General features: G+C 43.1%; 1 protein-coding gene across 2 annotated transcripts in view; it reads left to right on the plus strand.

Annotated features, from left to right (window-relative positions):
* LOC146863719 (uncharacterized) overlaps positions 1-1,411 on the plus strand; it is a 320,036-nt gene extending 318,625 nt beyond the window's left edge. For both annotated transcript variants that reach the window (XM_085627867.1, XM_085627868.1), the window contains one exon: positions 1,307-1,411. The gene's annotated coding sequence lies outside the window, so the exon portion shown is untranslated. The remainder of the gene's footprint in view (positions 1-1,306) is intronic.
* The last annotated feature ends 19,027 nt before the right edge of the window (positions 1,412-20,438 follow it).

The raw sequence follows: 20,438 nt of genomic DNA on the forward strand, positions 1-20,438 counted from the left end.
GCGTAAGATATTGACGCATTTGCACCCTAGAAAGTGCGCAGTGAAATCTAATAGATTTCACTGCATCACTTCTACGAGGCTTACTTACGTGGGAACGCCCACCCTGCATACATTATAACTGACGCAGGTATAATGTAGCACAGGGGTTTACAAACTGACGCATCTGCTTAGATGCGTCACTTTGTAAATAGGGCGCAACAAGAGGCCTGTTTTACGCTGCCAATGCGTCACAAAAAGTGACGCAACGGAAGCGGAAAGCTGTTGCAAGGCCTCATAAATAAGGCCCTGAGTACTGCCTGCAACGCCAATACATCACAATTAGTGATGCAATGGGGGCAAAGGTTTCGGATAAATATGCCTCTAGAATCCAATAAGATTTGTGTCAGTAAACATATTCTTATGATATAAAATGCATACATTTCAACAGCATGTATTTCACAAAGGGAATCCTAGCAGGCATATATGGGTTTAATACTACAGATTTCTCTGGAATGGAACTCTGAAGTAATAACTCTGATGCAAGGTGTGGCTAGCCTTGTAAGTTTAGGAATGTCCATCAACTTCTATTTTGGTGGCCATTCCCGAACTTTGATTAGACCTTTAACCACCCTGAAAATGGCTAGAAATGTACTCCAGTAAAAAAAGTTTGTAATTCCCTCCAGGCTGGGAAGGGAAATGGATCATCTCCAGATGTGTTGGGATGTAGGGGGTGAGCTTTCTTCACGTAAAAACATATTTTCCTTGTGGAAGGAAACATAAGAATGTGCATTTGGGCACATAGGAGCCATTTCTTCCCTGTTCAATATCACCCTAGTTCAAATTCCACACAGTAGGATAGGGGGCCGGGGAATATTTCACATAAAAAGTTTCAGTAGCTCACATGCCGACCTATACCCAATGCAGCTTTTCAGTCATACTACTGGGGAGTTTTGTGAATGCCAAAACAGATAACATCTACACCTCTTCATTTATGCATGCAGATTTAATATTTTTGTGGATTGGCCCAATTGTTTCTAAAAAAAAATTCTCAGGACTTGAAATGCTCTGTCTGATAATACAAAGTCATTGGGTTACCTTACTGTATGTGTATAGGGGCTATAAAATGTCAACACGTATGTGCATCTAAAATCAAGTTGAAACATTTTCTCACAAGACTACTTCATTAGTCTTTACCTAAAAACACTTCTGGGCAAGCAGTCACTTTCTGTGATTAGGGACTTCCAAGAAAAGGAAGGAAGAAGGGATGGAGATGGTTATTAAATAGGCAATTATGGCACTTATCCTTCTTTCATCATGTTTCTTTCAGAAATCTTCGGGAATATTTGATCTGTGGCACCATACATAAAGGAGAGTTAGCACAATGGGAGTGCAATGCATGGCATCCAAACTTTAAATATATCTGTGAAAAAACTCCACTGACGATTAAGTTGCACAAGGGAATGCCAGTCTAGCACCAACAAGGTATTGTATTGTCTGCATTCAATGTATGTCATCTTCAACAGTGAGTGCCTGACTTATATATTGACGGGGAGGGAGGTCCGCCACAACGCCGATGGAGTTCCCTCCCTGACAATTTAGTGCTCCGTCCACCAAATGTAATTGTGGGACCCCCTTTAGTTTCGCTACACAGTCTCCACTATGGTCAATCTTTGGTGAAATGGCTACATGTCTGCCCAGACAATTTAGATGGATGGGCATGTAGTCTATTTCTACTGTCTCTTACTGGCAAGTAAAACACGTCAGTAAGTAATAGTAGAATGTTATAATGCTCCTCTTGCTGTAGGGGAAGACCCTCATGGTAAGTTGAGTATTACTTTCTTTTCTTTTCAGAAGTGAAAATTATGTTTCAGGATTTTCTTTTTGAGATGAAAAAGGAATACTGTTTTCTACAGACTGGTCCTTCCAACGCCGCCCCGCAGCAGAACGCAACATGCATTGACAGGCATATCCGTGATGTTGGTTCCTGCCAACGTATGTATAAATGACCACCTACATGGTGTTTTTTTAAATGAAGGGGGTGGGCGACCACTCTGCCATGGGGAATGAGTAATTTACTTTGTCCCCATGGTGGACACAACACCGTCCGCCCATTTAACTAAGGCCCTGAATATTTACTCTGTAAAGATATACCAATGTCCTGGTCTTTCTGTTCCATAGACTGCATGAGCAAACATGTGTCATTAACTGAGGACCTGATTTAAGTTTAAGTGCTAGGCATTCTGACAGAATAGTAATGTACCTCCTGTTCACCTTGTTACAAATGTCATAGGGTATAGTGCATTTGTATTAACATGGACAGGATATCTTTCAAGAATTGATGGAGTATCACATTAGCATTACTTCAGGCACTGGGATCCTCATTTATATGTTGGCAATCAGGTTTTTGTTCCACCAGGGTGACAGAATAAATACCTCTGTCCCCAAGGTGGAGGACCCTACCTCTAAATTTATAAATGACTGACAGCTGACACCAGGAACCCACGTAACAGCAGGACCTGTCAATTTAATCCACTGTTTGGTGCAGAAATGTCTCTGCATGACGCAACAATGCACCAAACAGTGTTCTTTTTAGTTTTATATTTTCATTTACAAAATCCCCAAACTGGAGTAATGTCCCATGGCAAGGGGAGCATTATTTGATTTTTTACTGTCCCTCGCCACTAGGGTTTGCTTGGGGGTGTAAAATGGCTGCATGGCTGCATGGCTGCATACTGATAGGTTGTCTGACAAGTTGCCCTTTCTCTGATTGTGATTACTCATTTGGGGTATCGGAGAGGTTTGGTTGTGGCAGGCATAGTGTAGCCAGCATATAAATGAGGCCCATAGTCTTTTTAATTATCATTTTTCATTTTAAACGCTGCAGTTGTTTGTTAATAATCTTTTTCTTCTGATATTGTTTATGGATGATGCATAGAAAGATTTGTTTTTCTTATATGTTTATGTCTAAGTTGCACTAAACTTGTGTGCAAAATACAATGCAAGTGAAAAATATTTTCCATATCCCACCACCACCACAAATGACCACGTATGCTAACTTATAAAGGCCAGTGGTAGAAGTGGGGAAAGAGGAATGACTCCATGTGTCCTTTCTGGAGTGAAGGCGGTCTTCCCTGTATAGTGGATCCCCTATCAATATCACTGTATAACCAAAACTCTATGCTTTAACATGGAATTCCATAAAGGTGTATCACTATGCACTTTTTTGTCAAAGGTTAATCCACTTTCTACTTGACTTCTGCTAAAATTGTACTTAGTATTCAATAATATCGATTATTATTATTATTTTTTTTTTTACGGAGTTTTATATAGCACAAACTTGACCCAAATCGGGTATCAGAGCGCTTTACATAGCACCAGTTACGTTACATGAGGACACATTCATTTTTTGTTAGGCACGGGGAGATAAAGTGCTTTGCGCAGAATCACAGGATGTTCAGTGTCATTGTCGAGACTCGAAAGGCTACAGATCAGTATAACTCAGTCTTTAGAATTCAAACGAAATGCACAAGAAATATTTCAAAGTTTGTTTTCATTCACACTTGATTGTAGAATTATTCTCTGTAAGCCAAAATTTAGTGCTATCCTTTAGGAAACAAGGCCTCTTGGGGTCCTAAAACTTGAAAATCAACATTCATCTAGAGAGGTCCTGCAGCAGCATTGTAGCACAATTGCTTAGCACTCCACAAGGAAAGTTATAAACGGTATATCCTAGATGGTTACTGTAGGGACCCTTCTTCCTAAGTCAGAGTAAGCAGGCTACACCCTTTGACAACCCCTGCTCAACCCTGTTGTAACGTAGCACGAGCAGCTAGGCTCATCTCGGAGGCAGTGTGTGAAGCATTTATGACCATACACAGTAATACAATGAGGAACACTACAAATGGACACCACTCAAGTAGTTATAAAAAATAGGTATCTTTATATAGACTTAATAACAAGACCAATAACAGTAAAAATCCACAATACTAGAAAAATAGAGTTACTTTAAAAATGCTGCAAGAATAGTTCAAGGTGCACAAAATGAGGTTCAGTTCAATGCAGTGGTCTCTGTGACCCTTTTACTCACAAGGTATCTGGATTTCGTAGCAAAGCAACAAAAATGTCGCTAAGGAGTTGTAGCGATATATTTCCTCACTCTAACCAGCGATGAGTTGAATCCTTACCGCAAGGGAGGATGATGCGCTGTGTTGCGGGCAGGATAAAGCGACAAACTTCTTCACGCTAAGCCGGTGATGCGATAAAATCCTTGCCGCTAAGGGAGGATGATGCACCGAGCCTGTTGCGTGTGCGATCTTGCTGCGATAGAAGAAAATGGTGCTCCGCGAGGGAGCGACGATCCTGATGCGATGCGGGGAAAATGGCAAACGCTCGGCGTCCGCGCTGAGATGAGCTTGGTGCGATGATTCTGGGTTAGCGAGCGCTTTGGGGCACGCCAACAAACAATGCGACAATCCTTGGGTTAGCGAGCGTTTTCAGTCCCGCCGTCAGGCGATTCAATAACTTGGGTTACCGAGCGTTTTCGGACCCGCTGACAGGCTCTGCGACGATCTTCGGGATAGCGGTTGTTTTGGGACCCGCTGACAGGCTCTGCGACGATCTTCGGGATAGCGGTTGTTTTGGGACCCGCTGACAGGCTCTGCGACGATCGTCGGGATAGCGGGCGTTTTCAGGCCCGCTGACGGGTGATGCGATAATCTTCGGGGTTACCGAGCGCTTTCAGGCTCGCTGACAGGTGATGCGACGATCTCCGGTAGTGAGCGCTCGGCAGCAGCAGAGCGATGATTTTTCTCACGCTCACAAGCTGCCGTGGCTCGCTAACAGGGGTTAGCGACGGTTTTCAGCACTCTTTTCTCAGCAGTAGAACTAGAGGCCCTGGAACTCACAGGAGCCTCACCTGCAGATAGAAATCCTCGCTGGGAGGAAACAGGAGGCTGATGGTGGAGTCTGGTGTGCCTGAGACTCCTGCAGGAGGCTAGCTCTCTTCTAGCCCTTGGGTGATTGCTGTAGCCACAAATTAAAAGTTCCTTCCAAGTTCTTTTCTCCTTCCAAGTCCAGTAGTAACCACTGCAGGCCAGTCCCAGAAACAGCACACAAGCACAAGGGATTGTATGACATAATTTCGAAAGACAAAAATTCGACCTACAAAAATATCGCAACAAAAATATCGTGGTCAAGAATATCGACATCCTATCTACAACATGGTAAGTACAAAAATATCGATCATTTAATATCGATGTCAAAAAAATCGTAATTCAAAAATATCGGGTTTTTTTTAGTTTAAAAATATATGTAAAATAAACCAAATAATACTTATAAATCAAAGAAACATAATTAAATATATTGTATAATATGTAAAATGTATAATAAATATATATAATTAAATGAAACTTTAATTAAACATATATATAATATATAATATATACACTTACTTAATAATTACTTTTAATAATAATTTCTGTAACATATAAATTATTAAATATTTATTTAAATTACCAATACATCTATACACATAAAACAATAACATTAATAAATATTAAATAATTACATATAGCAAATAATAATCAATAATTTTAATTTGAATAATTTTTATTATTAATTATATATTACAATAGCTAAAATATTACAAAACATATTTAATATCAGACACAATAAAACTACTAGTCCAACTTCAACAAAAACAACAGTAAGGAAAATGTTGGATAGCGTAGGGGTAAAAATATCTATTCCAACTCCCGAGAGTGCAACAGTAGGGAAAACATTGGATAGCGTAGGGGTAAAAATTACTATTCCAACTCCAAAGAGTGCAACAGTAGGGAAAGCGTTGGATAGCGTAGGGGTAAAAATTACTATTCCAACTCCAGAGAGTGCAATAGTAGGGAAAGTGTTGGATAGCGTAATGGTAAAAATTACTATTCCCACTCCAGAGAGTGCAATAGTAGTGAAAGTGTTGGATAGCGTAAGGGTAAAAATTACTATTCCCACTCCAGACAGTGCAACAGTAGGGAAAACGTTGGATAGCGTAGGGGTACAAATAACTATTCCAACTCCAAAGAGTGCAACAGTAGGGAAAACGTTGGATAGCGTAGGGGTAAAAATTACTATTCCAACTCCAGAGAGTGCAATAGTAGGGAAAGTGTTGGATAGCGTAAGGGTAAAATTTACTATTCCCACTCCAGAGAGTGCAATAGTAGGGAAAGTGTTGGATAGCGTAAGGGTGAAATTTACTATTCCCACTCGAGAGAGTGCAACAGTATAGAAAACGTTGGATAGCGTAGGGGTAAAAATAACTATTCCAACTCCAAAGAGTGCAACAGTAGGGAAAACGTTGGATAGCGTAGGGGTAAAAATTACTATTCCAACTCCAGAGAGTGCAATAGTAGGGAAAGTGTTGGATAGCGTAAGGGTAAAATTTACTATTCCCACTCCAGAGAATGCAATAGTAGGGAAAGTGTTGGATAGCGTAAGGGTAAAAATTACTATTCCAACTCCAGAGAGTGCAATAGTAGGGAAAGTGTTGGATAGCGTAAGGGTAAAATTCACTATTCCCACTCCAGACAGTGCAACAGTAGAGAAAAGGTTGGATAGCGTAGGGGTAAAAATTACTATTCCAACTCCAAAGAGTGCAACAGTAGGGAAAGCGCTGGATAGCGTAGGGGTAAAAATTACTATTCCAACTCCAGAGAGTGCAACAGTAGGGAAAGCGCTGGATAGCGTAGCGGTAAAAATTACTATTCCCACTCCAGATAGTAAAACAGTTGGGAAAGCACTAGATAGCATAGTGATTCTATTAACATTATAACCAATTCAATAATTTCTTATAAAAAAATTGCATGTTAACAATGTTTAAAAAAAAAAAATTATTATTAAATACCAATTATGTAAAATAAATATTTAAATAAATAAATTTAAATTACATCCCACACTATTCCCCCTTTAACACACAACACACTACACATACAAAATACACAATAGATTTAAATATCAATTTATCTCTTATTTACAATTAATAATACATTCTTTATAATTAATATAGTTATTAATTCATTAATTAATACATATTAACTACGAAATTACAAATATTCACCTATTAATTATTAATTAACAATACATTAATTAGCAATAACAACAAATAAAATACAATAATCAATTATTTATATTTACTATATTTAACTAACTAATAACAATTAATTAATAATAATTACAAATAAATAAAATATATCATTATTTATTTTATTTTAATTACATCCAACCCTATTCCCCTATAAACCCACAACCCACTACACATAAAAATTCACATAATTAATTTAATTATGAATTAATCACTTAATAAAATTAAATCACCAATTAATTACTAATTAACAATTAATTAATTAACTATAACAATAAAGAAATATTATTAATAAACTAATTATAATTTATATAACTAACCAAATAATAAATTGTTACAATTAATAATTAATTAAAAATTAATTAATCTATTAATCAAATAATTACCAATTATTAATTGATTACCAATTAATTATTCATAAATACCAATGACACAATACATATTAATTCATTAATTATAATTACATTACTTCCCACCCTATTCCCCTATAAACCCACAACCCACTACACATAAAAATTCACATAATTAATTTAATTATCAATTAATCACTTAATAAAATTAAATCACCAATTAATTACTAATTTACAATTAATTAATTAACAATAACAATAAATAAATATTAATAATAAACTAATTATAATGTATATAATTAACCAATTAATAAAATAATTGTACAATTAATAATTAATTAACAATTAATTAATCAATTAATTACCAATTATTAATTAATTACCAATTAATTAATCATAAATACCAATTAAACAATACATATTAATTCCTTAATTATAATTAAATTACTTCCCACCCTATTCCCCTATAAACCCACAACCCGCTCTGATACTAAAACGCTAAATTAAATGTAAAATAATTATAAATCTCTAAACATTTATTTTTAAATGTATTAAAATACATTACAATAATCTTTAACATACAAATAAAATACATATTAAATGACATTACACTAAATAAATATCGATATTATTGACATCGAAATTTTTACTTACGATATTACTTACATCGATATTAATTACTTCGATATTATTAACTTCGATATTACTTACCTTGGGATCGATATTCTGTCCATCGATATTCTTGACTTCGATATTCTGTACCTACGATATTAAAAACACGATATTATTGTAGGTCGAAATTTAAAACTCGATATTTTGGCTAAACACCAGCACAAGGACAGTCCTTCTCCTGCAGATTCCTGTAGTTACACGGACAGAGGTTCTTCTTGTTGTCCAGGAGTAATGTCATTCGTCGCACGATCACGTCTTTCTTCTCGCGATAATGCACCGCAAGACAAGTGAAAACAAGATGGCTTCGCCCGCGAGCAACCGCATGGGTAAGTTGGCGAGCCGCGATCACGCAGAAAATACCGCGAACGGGCATCTTCGCGATATTTCCGCGTGTTTGCGGAGATTTATAACATTTTCACGATAATTTGCGAAAGTGAATTTCTCAAATTCCGCTCACCCCTAGTTATGTTATGGTCTCCACTCACTAGTAGTGTACATTATAATTACTGTATGTAATCATAAATGCAAGTCCAGATCCTCACCGCTGACCACCAATGTTAGAAATGGGGGTCTCTAGTTGGCAATGGCTGGCCACTGTCCAAGTAGGGACCCTTCTTCCTAAGTCAGAGTAAGCAGCCTACACCCTTTGACAACCCCTGCTCAACCCTGTGGTAACGTAGCACGAGCAGCTAGCCTTATCTCAGAGGCAGTGTGTGAAGCATTTATGACCATAAACAGTAATACAATGAGGAACACTACAAATGGACACCACTCAAGTAGTTATAAAAAATAGGTATCTTTATATAGACTTAATCACAAGGCCAATAACAGTAAAAATCCACAATACTAGAAAAAAAGGGTTACTTTAAAAATGCTGCAAAAATAGTTCAAGGTACACAAAATGAGGTTCAGTTCAATGCAGTGGTCTCTGTGACCCTTTTACTCACAAGGTATCTGGATTCTGTAGCAAAGCAACAAAAATGTCGCTAAGGAGTTGTAGCGATAAATTTCCTCACGCTAACCAGCGATGCGTTGAATCCTTACCGCAAGGTAGGATGATGCGCTGGGTTGTGGGCAGGATAAAGCGACAAACTTCTTCACGGTAAGCCGGTGATGCGATAAAATCCTTGCCGCTAAGGGAGGATGATGCACCGAGCCAGTTGCGTGTGCGATCTTGCTGCGATAGAAGAAAATGGCGCTCCGCGAGGGATCGACGATCCTGATGCGATGCGGGGAAAATGGCGAACGCTCGGCATCCGCGCTGCGATGAGCTTGGTGCAATGATTCTGGGTTAGCGAGCGCTTTGGGGCACGCCAACAAACAATGCCACAATCCTTGGGTTAGCGAGCATTTTCAGGCCCGCTGTCAGGCGATTCAATAACTTGGGTTAGCGAGCGTTTTCGGATCCGCTGACAGGCTCTGCGACGATCTTCGGGATAGCGGGTGTTTTGGGACACGCTGACAGGTGATGCGACGAACTTCGGGATAGCGGGCGTTTTCAGGCCCGCTGACGGGTGATGCGATAATCTTCGGGGTTAGCGAGCGCTTTCAGGCTCGCTGACAGGTGATGCGACGATCTCCGGTAGCGAGCGCCCGGCGGCAGCAGAGCGACGATTTTTCTCACGCTCACCAGCTGCAGCGGCTCACTAACGGGGGTTAGCGGCGATTTTCAGCACTCTTTTCTCAGCAGTAGAACTAGAGGCCCTGGAACTCACAGGAGCCTCACCTGCAGATAGAAATCCTCGCTGGGAGGAAACAGGAGGCTGATGGTGGAGTCTGGTGTGCCTGAGACTCCTGCAGGAGGCTAGCTCTCTTCTAGCCCTTGGGTGATTGCTGTAGCCACAAATTAAACGTTCCTTCCAAGTCCTTTTCTCCTTCCAAGTCCAGTAGTAACAACTGCAGGCCAGTCCCGGAAACAGCACACAAGCACAAGGACAGTCCTTCTCCTGCAGATTCCTGTAGTTACACGGACAGAGGCTCTTCTTGTTGTCCAGGAGCAATACAAATTGTAGGAGTTGGGGCACAAATATTTAAACCCCCAAAGTCTTTGTTCTTAGGAGCCACAAGTCTCTGAACCCAGCCAGAACCAGTTCTGCACAGCCCTGGAGCACTTTGTTTACCAGGCTGCATCCTTCCTTTCAGAAAGAGGGGGTCTGCCTTCAGACGCACAGTGGGAGGTGGAGCCAGCATTCACCTTGCCAGGCACAGCCCTATTCAAGCGCAGGAGCTACCCCTCCCCTCACTCCAAGGCAGATCTCTCTATTCAACCTAAGTCTGACTCAGCCAGCCCTGTCCCTCCAAAACCAGACAGCCAATACACATAATAGCAGAGCAAACTGGAAGGCTTAGGCAAGAAAGTACTATACTCTAAAAGTGGTAGTTTCAAACACAGAATATAAAAATAACCTTCACCAAAAGATGTATTTTAATATTCTGAGCTCAGGCATACTAAATTTGTTTTTCTACCATGTTCTGTGGGTCAGTTAGGACTACAGAATGTAATAGCCAAAACCTCCCATTTTGGCCTATGGAGAACAGGTAGCCTTACAGTAGTGAAAAAAGAAATTGGGTGTAATTCACTACTAGGACATGCTACATACATCAGAGCATGTCCTACCTTACACATACAGTGCAATAGGGGTGGCTTACATGATGCCAAGGGAAGGTTCAGGGGCTGGGAAGTGGGTGCACTTCACAGCCAAGATGGCAGTTCTGGACTGCACACAGACACTGCAGTGGCAGGTCTGAGACACGCTTTACAAGCTGCTTCTGTGGGTGGCACAAACCAGTGCTCCAGGCCCACCAGCAGCATTTGGTTTACCAGCCCTGGGCACACATGGGCTATGCTACTAGGGACTAACAGGTAAACCAAATAAGCCAATCATCGATGTACCAATTCACATGTCATCTTTACAAAGGGAGCATTCGCGCTGTGGCACTGAATGGCAGTGGCACAGCGCCCAGAGCATCTATCACCAGCAAAATCAGAGGAGACACAGAGAAAAATGGAAGGGAGACTCACGCCAATGGTGCCAGGTCGAACAGTTACCATCTCTCTAGACAAGCCAAAGTTTATGGCCTACTGTGAATCATAGTTACCAACAGGTTCTCTACCTCACACTCTGAATCCAGCACTGCTTCCTGGCATTTTCCTGGATATGTTCTAACAGTCTAGTCAAGGTTTTTCTATTGCTTAACACAGGGGTCTCCGAAGTTCTTTGTGATAAGAGCTACTTATTTTTAATGAAAAACATCCTGAGAAACTCTATTACAGGTGTTGTTATATTGACCACTTCAGACACAAAATGACTCAACTGGCCACCATATGCAAGATTACAAACAATAATCCCCTCAGTTCATGAGGCATTGTTGCCAGCAGCATTGTTAGAAAGGCGTGGCCAAGGTGAAATGCCTCTACATGGGTAATGCATAACAACAGTAGCTGCAATGACCCTGGAACCAAGTTAACAATATTAATAATAAGTCCAGCCAGCATGCAAATAACTACATATAAATCTGTTTTTCAAGAATGTTTCTGCAAACATAGGCTAATGACTTCAAAAAATACACACATTTTGTTCTCAAATGCAGATTCTTCTCTTTTGTTGCACTTAAATTAATTTACCTAATCAAAAGCTTTCAGTTTCTCAGAAATATTGATTTTAGAGAAGGCACAAAGATTCCCAGGCCGCACACCTCCCCCGGTCATTACACAAGTTCTATATCACCAGTTCCGATGACATTTCCCTTTTCTCGATCTTCCCCATGCCAGTTCAAGAGGCCAGGTGGCATTCACGGAGGCCAAAAACTTGCTCCAAGCACAGAATATAAAGGATGCCATGCTTAATTCCCATACTTGATAATGCCAGACTCAGGACCCAACATCTGGACTGTATGCATTTTTCATCAATCTGGGAGAAGAACACACATTTGAAAAAACAACTGACATGAAAGTATGGTAAGATATGAAGTATATTTGTAGAGTGAAAGCTAAAGGCCGGAGGAGTCTAGGCGCTATGCACACACTGAGAGAAAGTAACCAGGAAGGCAACGGAATTGAACCAAGCTGTGTTACTGCATAAAGAGTTTTGAGTGCTTTCCTAAACACCAGCAAATCTGAGGCCGATATTAGGTGAGAAGGAAGGGAGTTCCACAGTTTGGACCTGGCAGAGACAAAGCTCCTGCCAGCCCAATTGTCGAGATGGTACTTGGGGAGCTCGTCAAGGTTGGCAAAAGAGGATTAAAGCTCTCTTTGGGGAATGTACCAGGAGAACCTGTGTAGGAGAGTAGGATCTGCATTTATGTTGCCCCCACTTTTTTTTCTGATGTATACACTGGTTTCTGGCTATAGTCTGGCTGGGTCCCTGCTAATCAAGTCCTCAGTCTCTCTGTTCTCTCTAAACGACTTGGTGTGCATATTAGATGCACTAGTGATTGGATACTGTGGTACCTTATGAGCCCCTAGTATATGGTACCTTAGGTACCTAGGGCATAGGCACTTCACAGGCCTACCAGGGGCTGAAGCATGTATTATGCCACCCCTGCGAAGCAGACTCAATCTGACACCACAGGCCTGCTACTGCAGCCTGTGTGAGGTAGTGTTAGCACTCCTCACTGAGATATAGGTTTCTATATCTCACCATACACACACATATAAACCTATCAGCCACCCCTATGGCAGGCCCTATCAATCCTGAGGGCAGGGTGCTTGGTTTACAATGTGAGGGGGTGCCTATGCATGAGCAGGGCCCCTCTGCAGCTACCAGAGTCTATTCTCTATGGCTGTTTGTGGATGCAGTTAAACCATATACTCTTAAGTGCATTAAAATGCTAACTTTGCAATGACTGCATCAAAACATGTCGTGTTTGGTGTCAAACAACTTGGAATCATACCCCCACATCAGTCCATGACGTGGGAGCATGATCCCACCCTTCTATATGGGACAACATGTACCCACTGTAGACAGAAATCTGAAAGAGCCCTGGCATCACAAAATGAATGCGACCAGCACAGACACTGGGCTGCCCTCCTGCTGCTGACTGAAACTCGCAGTGGAGGAAGCCCAACAATAGGCATCCTGTCACAGGGAGGTGTCACCACCTTCCAGACAGGATTTAGTGTATTGGGGCTGGGTGGGTGCACTTCTAGAGTGCTTTGAAGTCCTGCACTGGGGGAGCAGTAGGCTCCTCTGTGCATATGCCAGCTCAAACCGGTTCAGGGGCTACCTGTCCCTGCTCTGGTGTGAAACTGGACAAAGGGAAGTGGGTGTAACCACCCCCTACCCTGACCCTCCCAGAGGAGTGGTCATAGAGCTAGTCCCTCCCCTATTTTCAGTATAAGATAGCAAACCTTGCCATTGCAAAACAGATAACCCTGGACGATGCTCTACAAAGAAGAATCCTGGCCCTCTGATGTTCCACTACCTTTGGAAGACATAAGAATCTCCCTTGGAGTCAAGGAGTTACTACCCTGCTTGGCAGGCACCAAAAACCTTAATCAATGATCGCAAACTTTCCCACTCCCGCCGCAGTTCGAAGTCTCTTCAGCCCTGAAAGTAGATTTCCTGACTTCTTGACAGCCATTGTGAATCCCCAGCAGAGCTGAGGTGAGTGGACCCCACGAGTGACGAGGAACAGCAATACCTGGGTACATTCTCTATTGTCGAGTGCAACCCCTTCACGACATTCTACGAACTTGTGCATTGGACCATTTATGGCCCAATCCTCCAGCAGGTTTTTCAGTGAAAATCAGAGGCCTACCCCATCCCGAGTGACCGTGGGCTCCTGTGAAGCATTTCCTCAAGAGGCATCTTCGCGATCCCTTGCCCATTGACTTGTGGGTCCCCCAAAGACTTTATTATCGACTAAAAGGGCTCTCCTGGTTGCTCCAGGCCTGCCCTCACGCACCCTTGCTGGGTGAGTCCCTCAGACCTTGCTGGTCTGCAATGCTGACCTTCTTTGATTTCCACAAGACTTGCAGTTGCCAAGGCTTGTTGGCTCTAATCTGGCTGCCGACACTGCAGTCAGCTGCAGACTTTGTGGGACACTCCTAATCCAGCTGCTGGTCATCGTCAATCTCTCCTGGACCTCGTGAGCAAAGAGTCAAAACACCATTGACAACCTGAAATCACCCAACATCTGTGTTCAGCCATCTTCCTGGCCACCGGTCACTGGCAAGTGACTTTGAACACTGTCCCTTCAATTTTCAGGTCATCTGCATCTCGAATCCACCTTTGGATTCCACCGGACATTTCTTCAGTCGACGCAAGCAGCAAATCTTCTTTGGTCTCCATAGAAAACAGCGTCGCGACCCGACACCAAAAGACACCTATGCACCTGGCTTCCCTGGGTGAGGTAACCCGTGCACTCCGGTGCCCTAGTGTGTGTTGGCCCTCGAATTACTTACCTTGTAAGTGGCTTGCTTGTAGACTTCCTCAAAGTACCCTACAACTTTAAAAATCAAGCAGCGACTTGCTCCATTATAATCAATAGGGAACCCGCTGCTGTGTTCACACACTGCATGCGTCTCCGGTGGGTCTGTTACTTACCTGCTTTCACTGCAGTAGTGAAGCCCCAACGGTTCTACAGGCCCTAGGCCTTGTCATTTTGCAAGTCGGCTTTCCTAACCCATTTTTTTAGTATATGGTCTGGTACGCCCCTAGGGCCCCAGCCATATTTGTGCTTAACTTATTGTGAAACGTTGTTATTTGAATGTGTTCCTGGCTTCTAATCTTATAAAGAGATTAGTAGAGTGTGTCTAGTAATAAATACATATATATTGGATATATATACCTGTGTGGTGTCCTTTCATTTGGTAATTCAAGAGATTATAAGGTAACACAAGCTGCTTTACATTCCTCTGAGACTTAGCCTGAAGGCTGCTCTCCACAGCTACCACTAAGATAGCTTTCTTTAAAAGGTTGTCTTAAACCTATTTACCATATGAGTCAAATTGGACTGGTGCAAGGTGGCCACTATAACTAGTGACCAGCATATGCCAGGCCAACTTCTCACAACCTGTGTTAAAGTGCTCAGGACCAACCCCAATACAGAGCCCTTAAGGCAATACATAGGGCTTTAAAATTGATCCTTGCCTGCGTAGGAAACCACTGAAGATGAACAAGCTATGGTTTAGTGGACTGCTACCTTTGAATTTTCAAAAACAGTTTTTGCAAAACCTGGAGTCTTGCCAACAACCCCTTCACAGACAAGCGAAGAGGGCGTTACGGTAGTTCAGCTTGGACAAGATGAGAGCGGAGGCCACCATTTTCTGAAGTGTCTCCAGAATATATGGGCACACTTGTTTAACAATTTTAAAGATGAGAAGAATGGAGGAGGAGATCGCATTGATGTGACATCTGAAGGAAAACTTGGTGTAAAAAACAACATCTATGTTTTTGGCTTTTAGGGCTGGAGTGGGCAGATTACCCAGTCCATGCGCCACCACCTGGGTATCACGAAAGAGATCTTGAATCCAAAAAGCAGGACCTCGGTCTTTCCTGAGTTAAGCCTCCAACAGTTTTGAGGCATCCATTTGCTGATCTATTTCATGCACTGGGAAAACCTGGATGCAGTGTCCTGAGAGTTACTTTATATAAATTGACAATAATCAGGATGTCATCAGCATGTGACACCATGGCAAACTCAAAGGATGTAATGAGTTGTGCCAGAGTGCGGACGTATGGGTTAAAAAGAGAAGGGCTAAGGGAGGAGCCCTGAGGCACCCCCAAGGGAGCCGAAAAGGAGAGGAAACAGAGTTGGCAATTTCCACAACTTGCTCTCGATCAGTTAGAAAACATTTGAGAGGAGATAAAGCAGAACCACCGACCCCTAGATACTGATGACGGCTGATCAGCAGATGGTGGTCGACAGTGTCAAAAGCTGCTGAGAGGTCCAGCAGGATCAGCGCAGCATTACAGCCTCTGTCAACAGTACCTCTGATTTCCTCAGTTGCATTAGCGAGTGCCAGCTCAGTACTATGCTTGGGCATGGAGGAGCAATCGAACACTGGAGAACAACGATGGAACATGACCCATTTTGAACTAAGCAGAGACTATAATGGGGAAACTGGGCCAGTGGCTCAACATTCAAGTGGCTTTAGAAGCACACAGGGTAGTGATTGCATGGTTCTCGTCCTTTATTTCATTCTTTTACTCCTGAACAACTCTAATCATAATGAAATGGGTGCTGCTGGTGAGATCACTCCCATGGAAAAATTTAAGAAAATAGACAGCAAGGACCATTGAATGGTTGATGCTAACCCGCTCTTATGCAATGGGGATATAAATATTATTTGTAGGTGTTTGCATATTTAATGGGTTTTGTTTCATTGAAAAGTGGAGATTTTAGTGTGGGAAGCTGGTGGAGTTTTTTTTTGTTTTTTTAATTGGTACTGTTCACATTATATTTGCTGTAGTTGCAGTAAGCATGTACATGTATACACAGTATTCGTAGCCTAGAGTTGCAGGTGACACTGGTTCAGCAAAATTTGATTAAACCAACATGGAGCAAATTTTATTCATGAATAGCCAACCCTTAGAACCTAGAGAGACCTGGCACTGAGGTGATAATGTTACAGGGAACACATCTAGACCAGTGCACAGCAAGCAACTTTGCACGAAACTGGGGGGGGGGGGCAATCCAACTACCATGCTATATAAAACACACACTCCAGTGGAGTGGCAGTACTGATCAAGCGCTCTTTATAATTAATTCCTATCCACACACATTCTTATCCCAGAAGCCACTTCTCATTAATACTTGGCACACTATATTTTAGATATATATCTGGAAGTCAATCAATCAAGGATTATGAGTGTGGCAAGTCACCCATGAAGGTCTCAAGGCACGGGAGTTGCTAACTGCTTTGTGGTGATCTGTTCATTCAAACAGGCGGGTGTTGAGTCCTTTCCTGAATGGCTGGAGTGATGGGACGGTCCTGAGGAGCAGGAGAGGGTCATTCCAAGCTTTAGGCACGAAGTGTGAGAAGGAGCTTCTGCTGCTTTTGCCTAAAAAAAGCTGAGAGGTGTCAACTTGGTTGGTGGAAGGTCATGTCTTTATTGATGTAGGCTGGTCCTTCATTGAGAAGGGCTTTGTATGTGTGGGTCAACATCTTGAACTAACATCTCTTGTGGATCTGGAGCCAGTGTAGCATCTAGACGTGGGGTGCAATGTGGGTCCATCTTGGGAGGTAGAGCATGAGTCTTGCCACTGAGTTTTGTTTTGTATGTTGTTTCTTCAGGAGGAATGTGGTGGTTCCTAGCCAGAGCGTCTTCCCATAGTCCAGCCTGCTGGTGATGGGTGCCTGCAGGTGTTGACTGTAAGCCTCCTGAAGATCTTGTTGAGCATGGATGGGATGTGAAAGCAGTTGGATGAGATTGTGTTTAACTGTTTCTTGAAAGATAGTTTGCTGTCCTGGATGATGTTGAGGTCTGTCAGGGTGGGGCATAGGCCGAGTTCAACAGGCCACCACGCGTCGCTCTATGGCGAGGCGTTGTTCCTTAAGATGAGGACATCTGTCTTGCCTGTGTTGCGCTTGTGACAGTTGTCCATTATCCAGTCGGCGATGTTCATCATACATCTGTGGAAGTTCACTCTGATGGTAGAGGGGTCTTTTGACAGAGGGAGGATGAGCTGGGTGTCATCTGTGTTGGAGATGATTTTTAGAAATGAGGGTCTCTAGTTGGCAGTGGTATGAACCCTGTCCAAGTAGGGAACCTTCCGTCTAGTCAGGGTAAGGAAGTTACACACCCAAGATAACCCCTGGTCACCCCATGTTAGGTTGGCATGACCAGTCATGCATATCTCAGAGGCAATGTGTAAAGTACTTGTACATAACACACACAGTAACACAGTGGAAACCCTATCAATACACACCAACCCAGCTTAGAAAAATAAATATCTTTATATAAATCAAACAAAACCAAAACAATTCAAGTCTAACAAACAAAACTCAAAATATGACTTTGTAAAAGTTTCAAGCTATTCTGTCCATAGCACTCAATAGATGTGTGATTTTCTACCACATGTAGGTGGTGCATGAAAACCTTTACAGCAAAGTGTAGGAGAGTAGAATCTGCTTCACATGTTTGCCCCCACTTTTTGCTGGTGTTTCACTGTTTTCCGACTTTAGGATAGCTGGGACCCTGCTATTCAGGGCCCTGGCCTAGCTGCTTCCTCTCTAAATTGATTGCATGTACTTTATGTACACTCCAGATTGGATTCCGGGGTACCCTTGTGAGTCCCTAGTATATGGTATACTATGCACCCAGAGCATAGGTACACCAGAGGCCTACCAGGGGCTGAATCATGTATTGTGCCACCCCTGGAGAGCCCTCCAAAATGACACCACAGGTCTGCTACTGCAGCCTGGGTAAGGTGGTGCATGCACCCCTTACTGAGGTATAGGTTCACTATACCTCACCTATCTCTGCACATAGTAACCTATCAGTCACCCCAATGGCAGGCCTTATCAATCCTAAAGGCAGGGTGCTTGGTTATATGTGAGAGGGTGCCCAAGCATGAGCTGAGCCCCTCTGCAGCCTTCGGAATCTCTTCTCTGGGGTTGTTAGTGGTGCAGCCTGACCATATACTCTTAAGTGCATTATATCTTAAACGGGTAATGTTGACTTTGGACTGGCTGCACGGAAACATGTTGTGTTTGGTGTCAAACACCTTGGAATCATACCCCCACATCAGTTCTTGATGTGAAGATATGCACCCACCCTTCTAGAGGGAGAGACATTGCAGTACTGGTATACCCTGTTGAAACCTAAGAGAGCCCTGTCATCACAAAATGGATGCTGCAGCCACAGACACAGGTCTGGCCTTCTGCAGCTGACCAATACTCTGGCAGGGGAGGCCTGTATAATAGGTTTCCTGTCACAGGGAGGTGTAACCACCTCCCAGACAGGATGCTGTGTATTAGGGCTGGGTGGGAGCACTCTGAGTGCTTTGGAGTCCTGCACTGGGGGCACATTTGGTGTCCCTGTGCATAGTCCAGCTCAAACCAGTTCAGGGGCTTCCAGCCCTTGCTCTGGCACGAAACTGGACAAAGGAAATGAATGTAGCCACCCCTCTTTCCAAACCCTGCCATAGGTGGGTCCCTAGAGCTAGTCCAACCCATTCCTTAGGGATAAGTAAGGGACCTCTGTAACCAGAACTTTAGATATCCCTGGACGAAACTCTGAAGCTGAATCCAGGAACTTTGACACTCTACTAAAGACTAGAGGACTGAAGAAATCCCCCTTGGGATCAAGGAGTGACTCCCCTGCTTGGCAAGCACCAACAAAGCATTTTGCCGGTCTGCATTTCCGAAGCTCCCTCCGGACTCCGAAGTATTTGCAGCCCAGGAAGAGGATTTCCAGACATTGCAGAGGCCGACCCGAGTCCCCAGCAAAGCTGAGACCCGCAGCCCTCGTGAGTAGCGGGGAACCGGAACTCCTGGTCACTGTTCACTTTTGTAAGTGCATTGACTTCTCGGCATCTCTTGAAGTCATGCTGGGGGTTACTAGAAGCCCCCACCTTGAGCAGAGAATCCACTGAAGGTTGTCAGCCTAGTCACCTCGAGTGACCGGTGGACCGCCAATTTGTGTTTCCTCACAAGGTACGTTTGCGATCCCTGGTCTGTCGACTGGTGGGTCCCTGAGGGGGTAACTTTGATTTTTCTTTGGCTTCTATGATTGCTCCAAATGTGTCCGGACTCCCTACCAAGTGGTGAGTCCCCCAGACCTTGCTGGTCTGCACCGAAGCATCTTTCTCCTTTCTGCGTGTGTTGCTGTTGCCAAGGCTTGTTTTGTCCAATCCAGGCACCGATGCTGCAGCACTCGACATCCTTCATGGGACAGCTCGAATCCAGCTCCTGGTCATTCTTGATGCCTTCTGGTCCTCGTGGATGAAGAGTCAAGCTTCACCTTCTTCACCTGAAATTACGCGACATCGGTAGGCATCTGCCTATCGTCATCCTGGTCACTGGCTAGTGACCCAGAGTCTGTCCCCTCTGCTTTCAAGTTCTCAACTTCGATCCAGGCTTGAATCTCTTCGGACACTTCGCGTCTTCCCGGCAGCAGCACTTCTTTGCCAGCTCCCATTGAAATCGACGACGCGACCCGACACCATTTGACACCTATGCACCCGGCTTTCCTGGGTGAGGTAACACGAGTACTCCAGTGCTCCCATGGGTGTTGACCCTAGAACTTTCCAAGTCCCAAAGGGTTTGGTCCTGCCTCATTTCTAAGTGTCCCTAATCTTTAAAAATCTAACCATGACTTTCCCCATAGAAGCTAACGGGTGCTCCCGGCTGTGTTCTC

Source organism: Triturus cristatus, chromosome 2_1 (genome assembly GCF_964204655.1).
Source record: "Triturus cristatus chromosome 2_1, aTriCri1.1, whole genome shotgun sequence".
NCBI classification, from domain to species: Eukaryota; Metazoa; Chordata; class Amphibia; order Caudata; family Salamandridae; genus Triturus; species Triturus cristatus.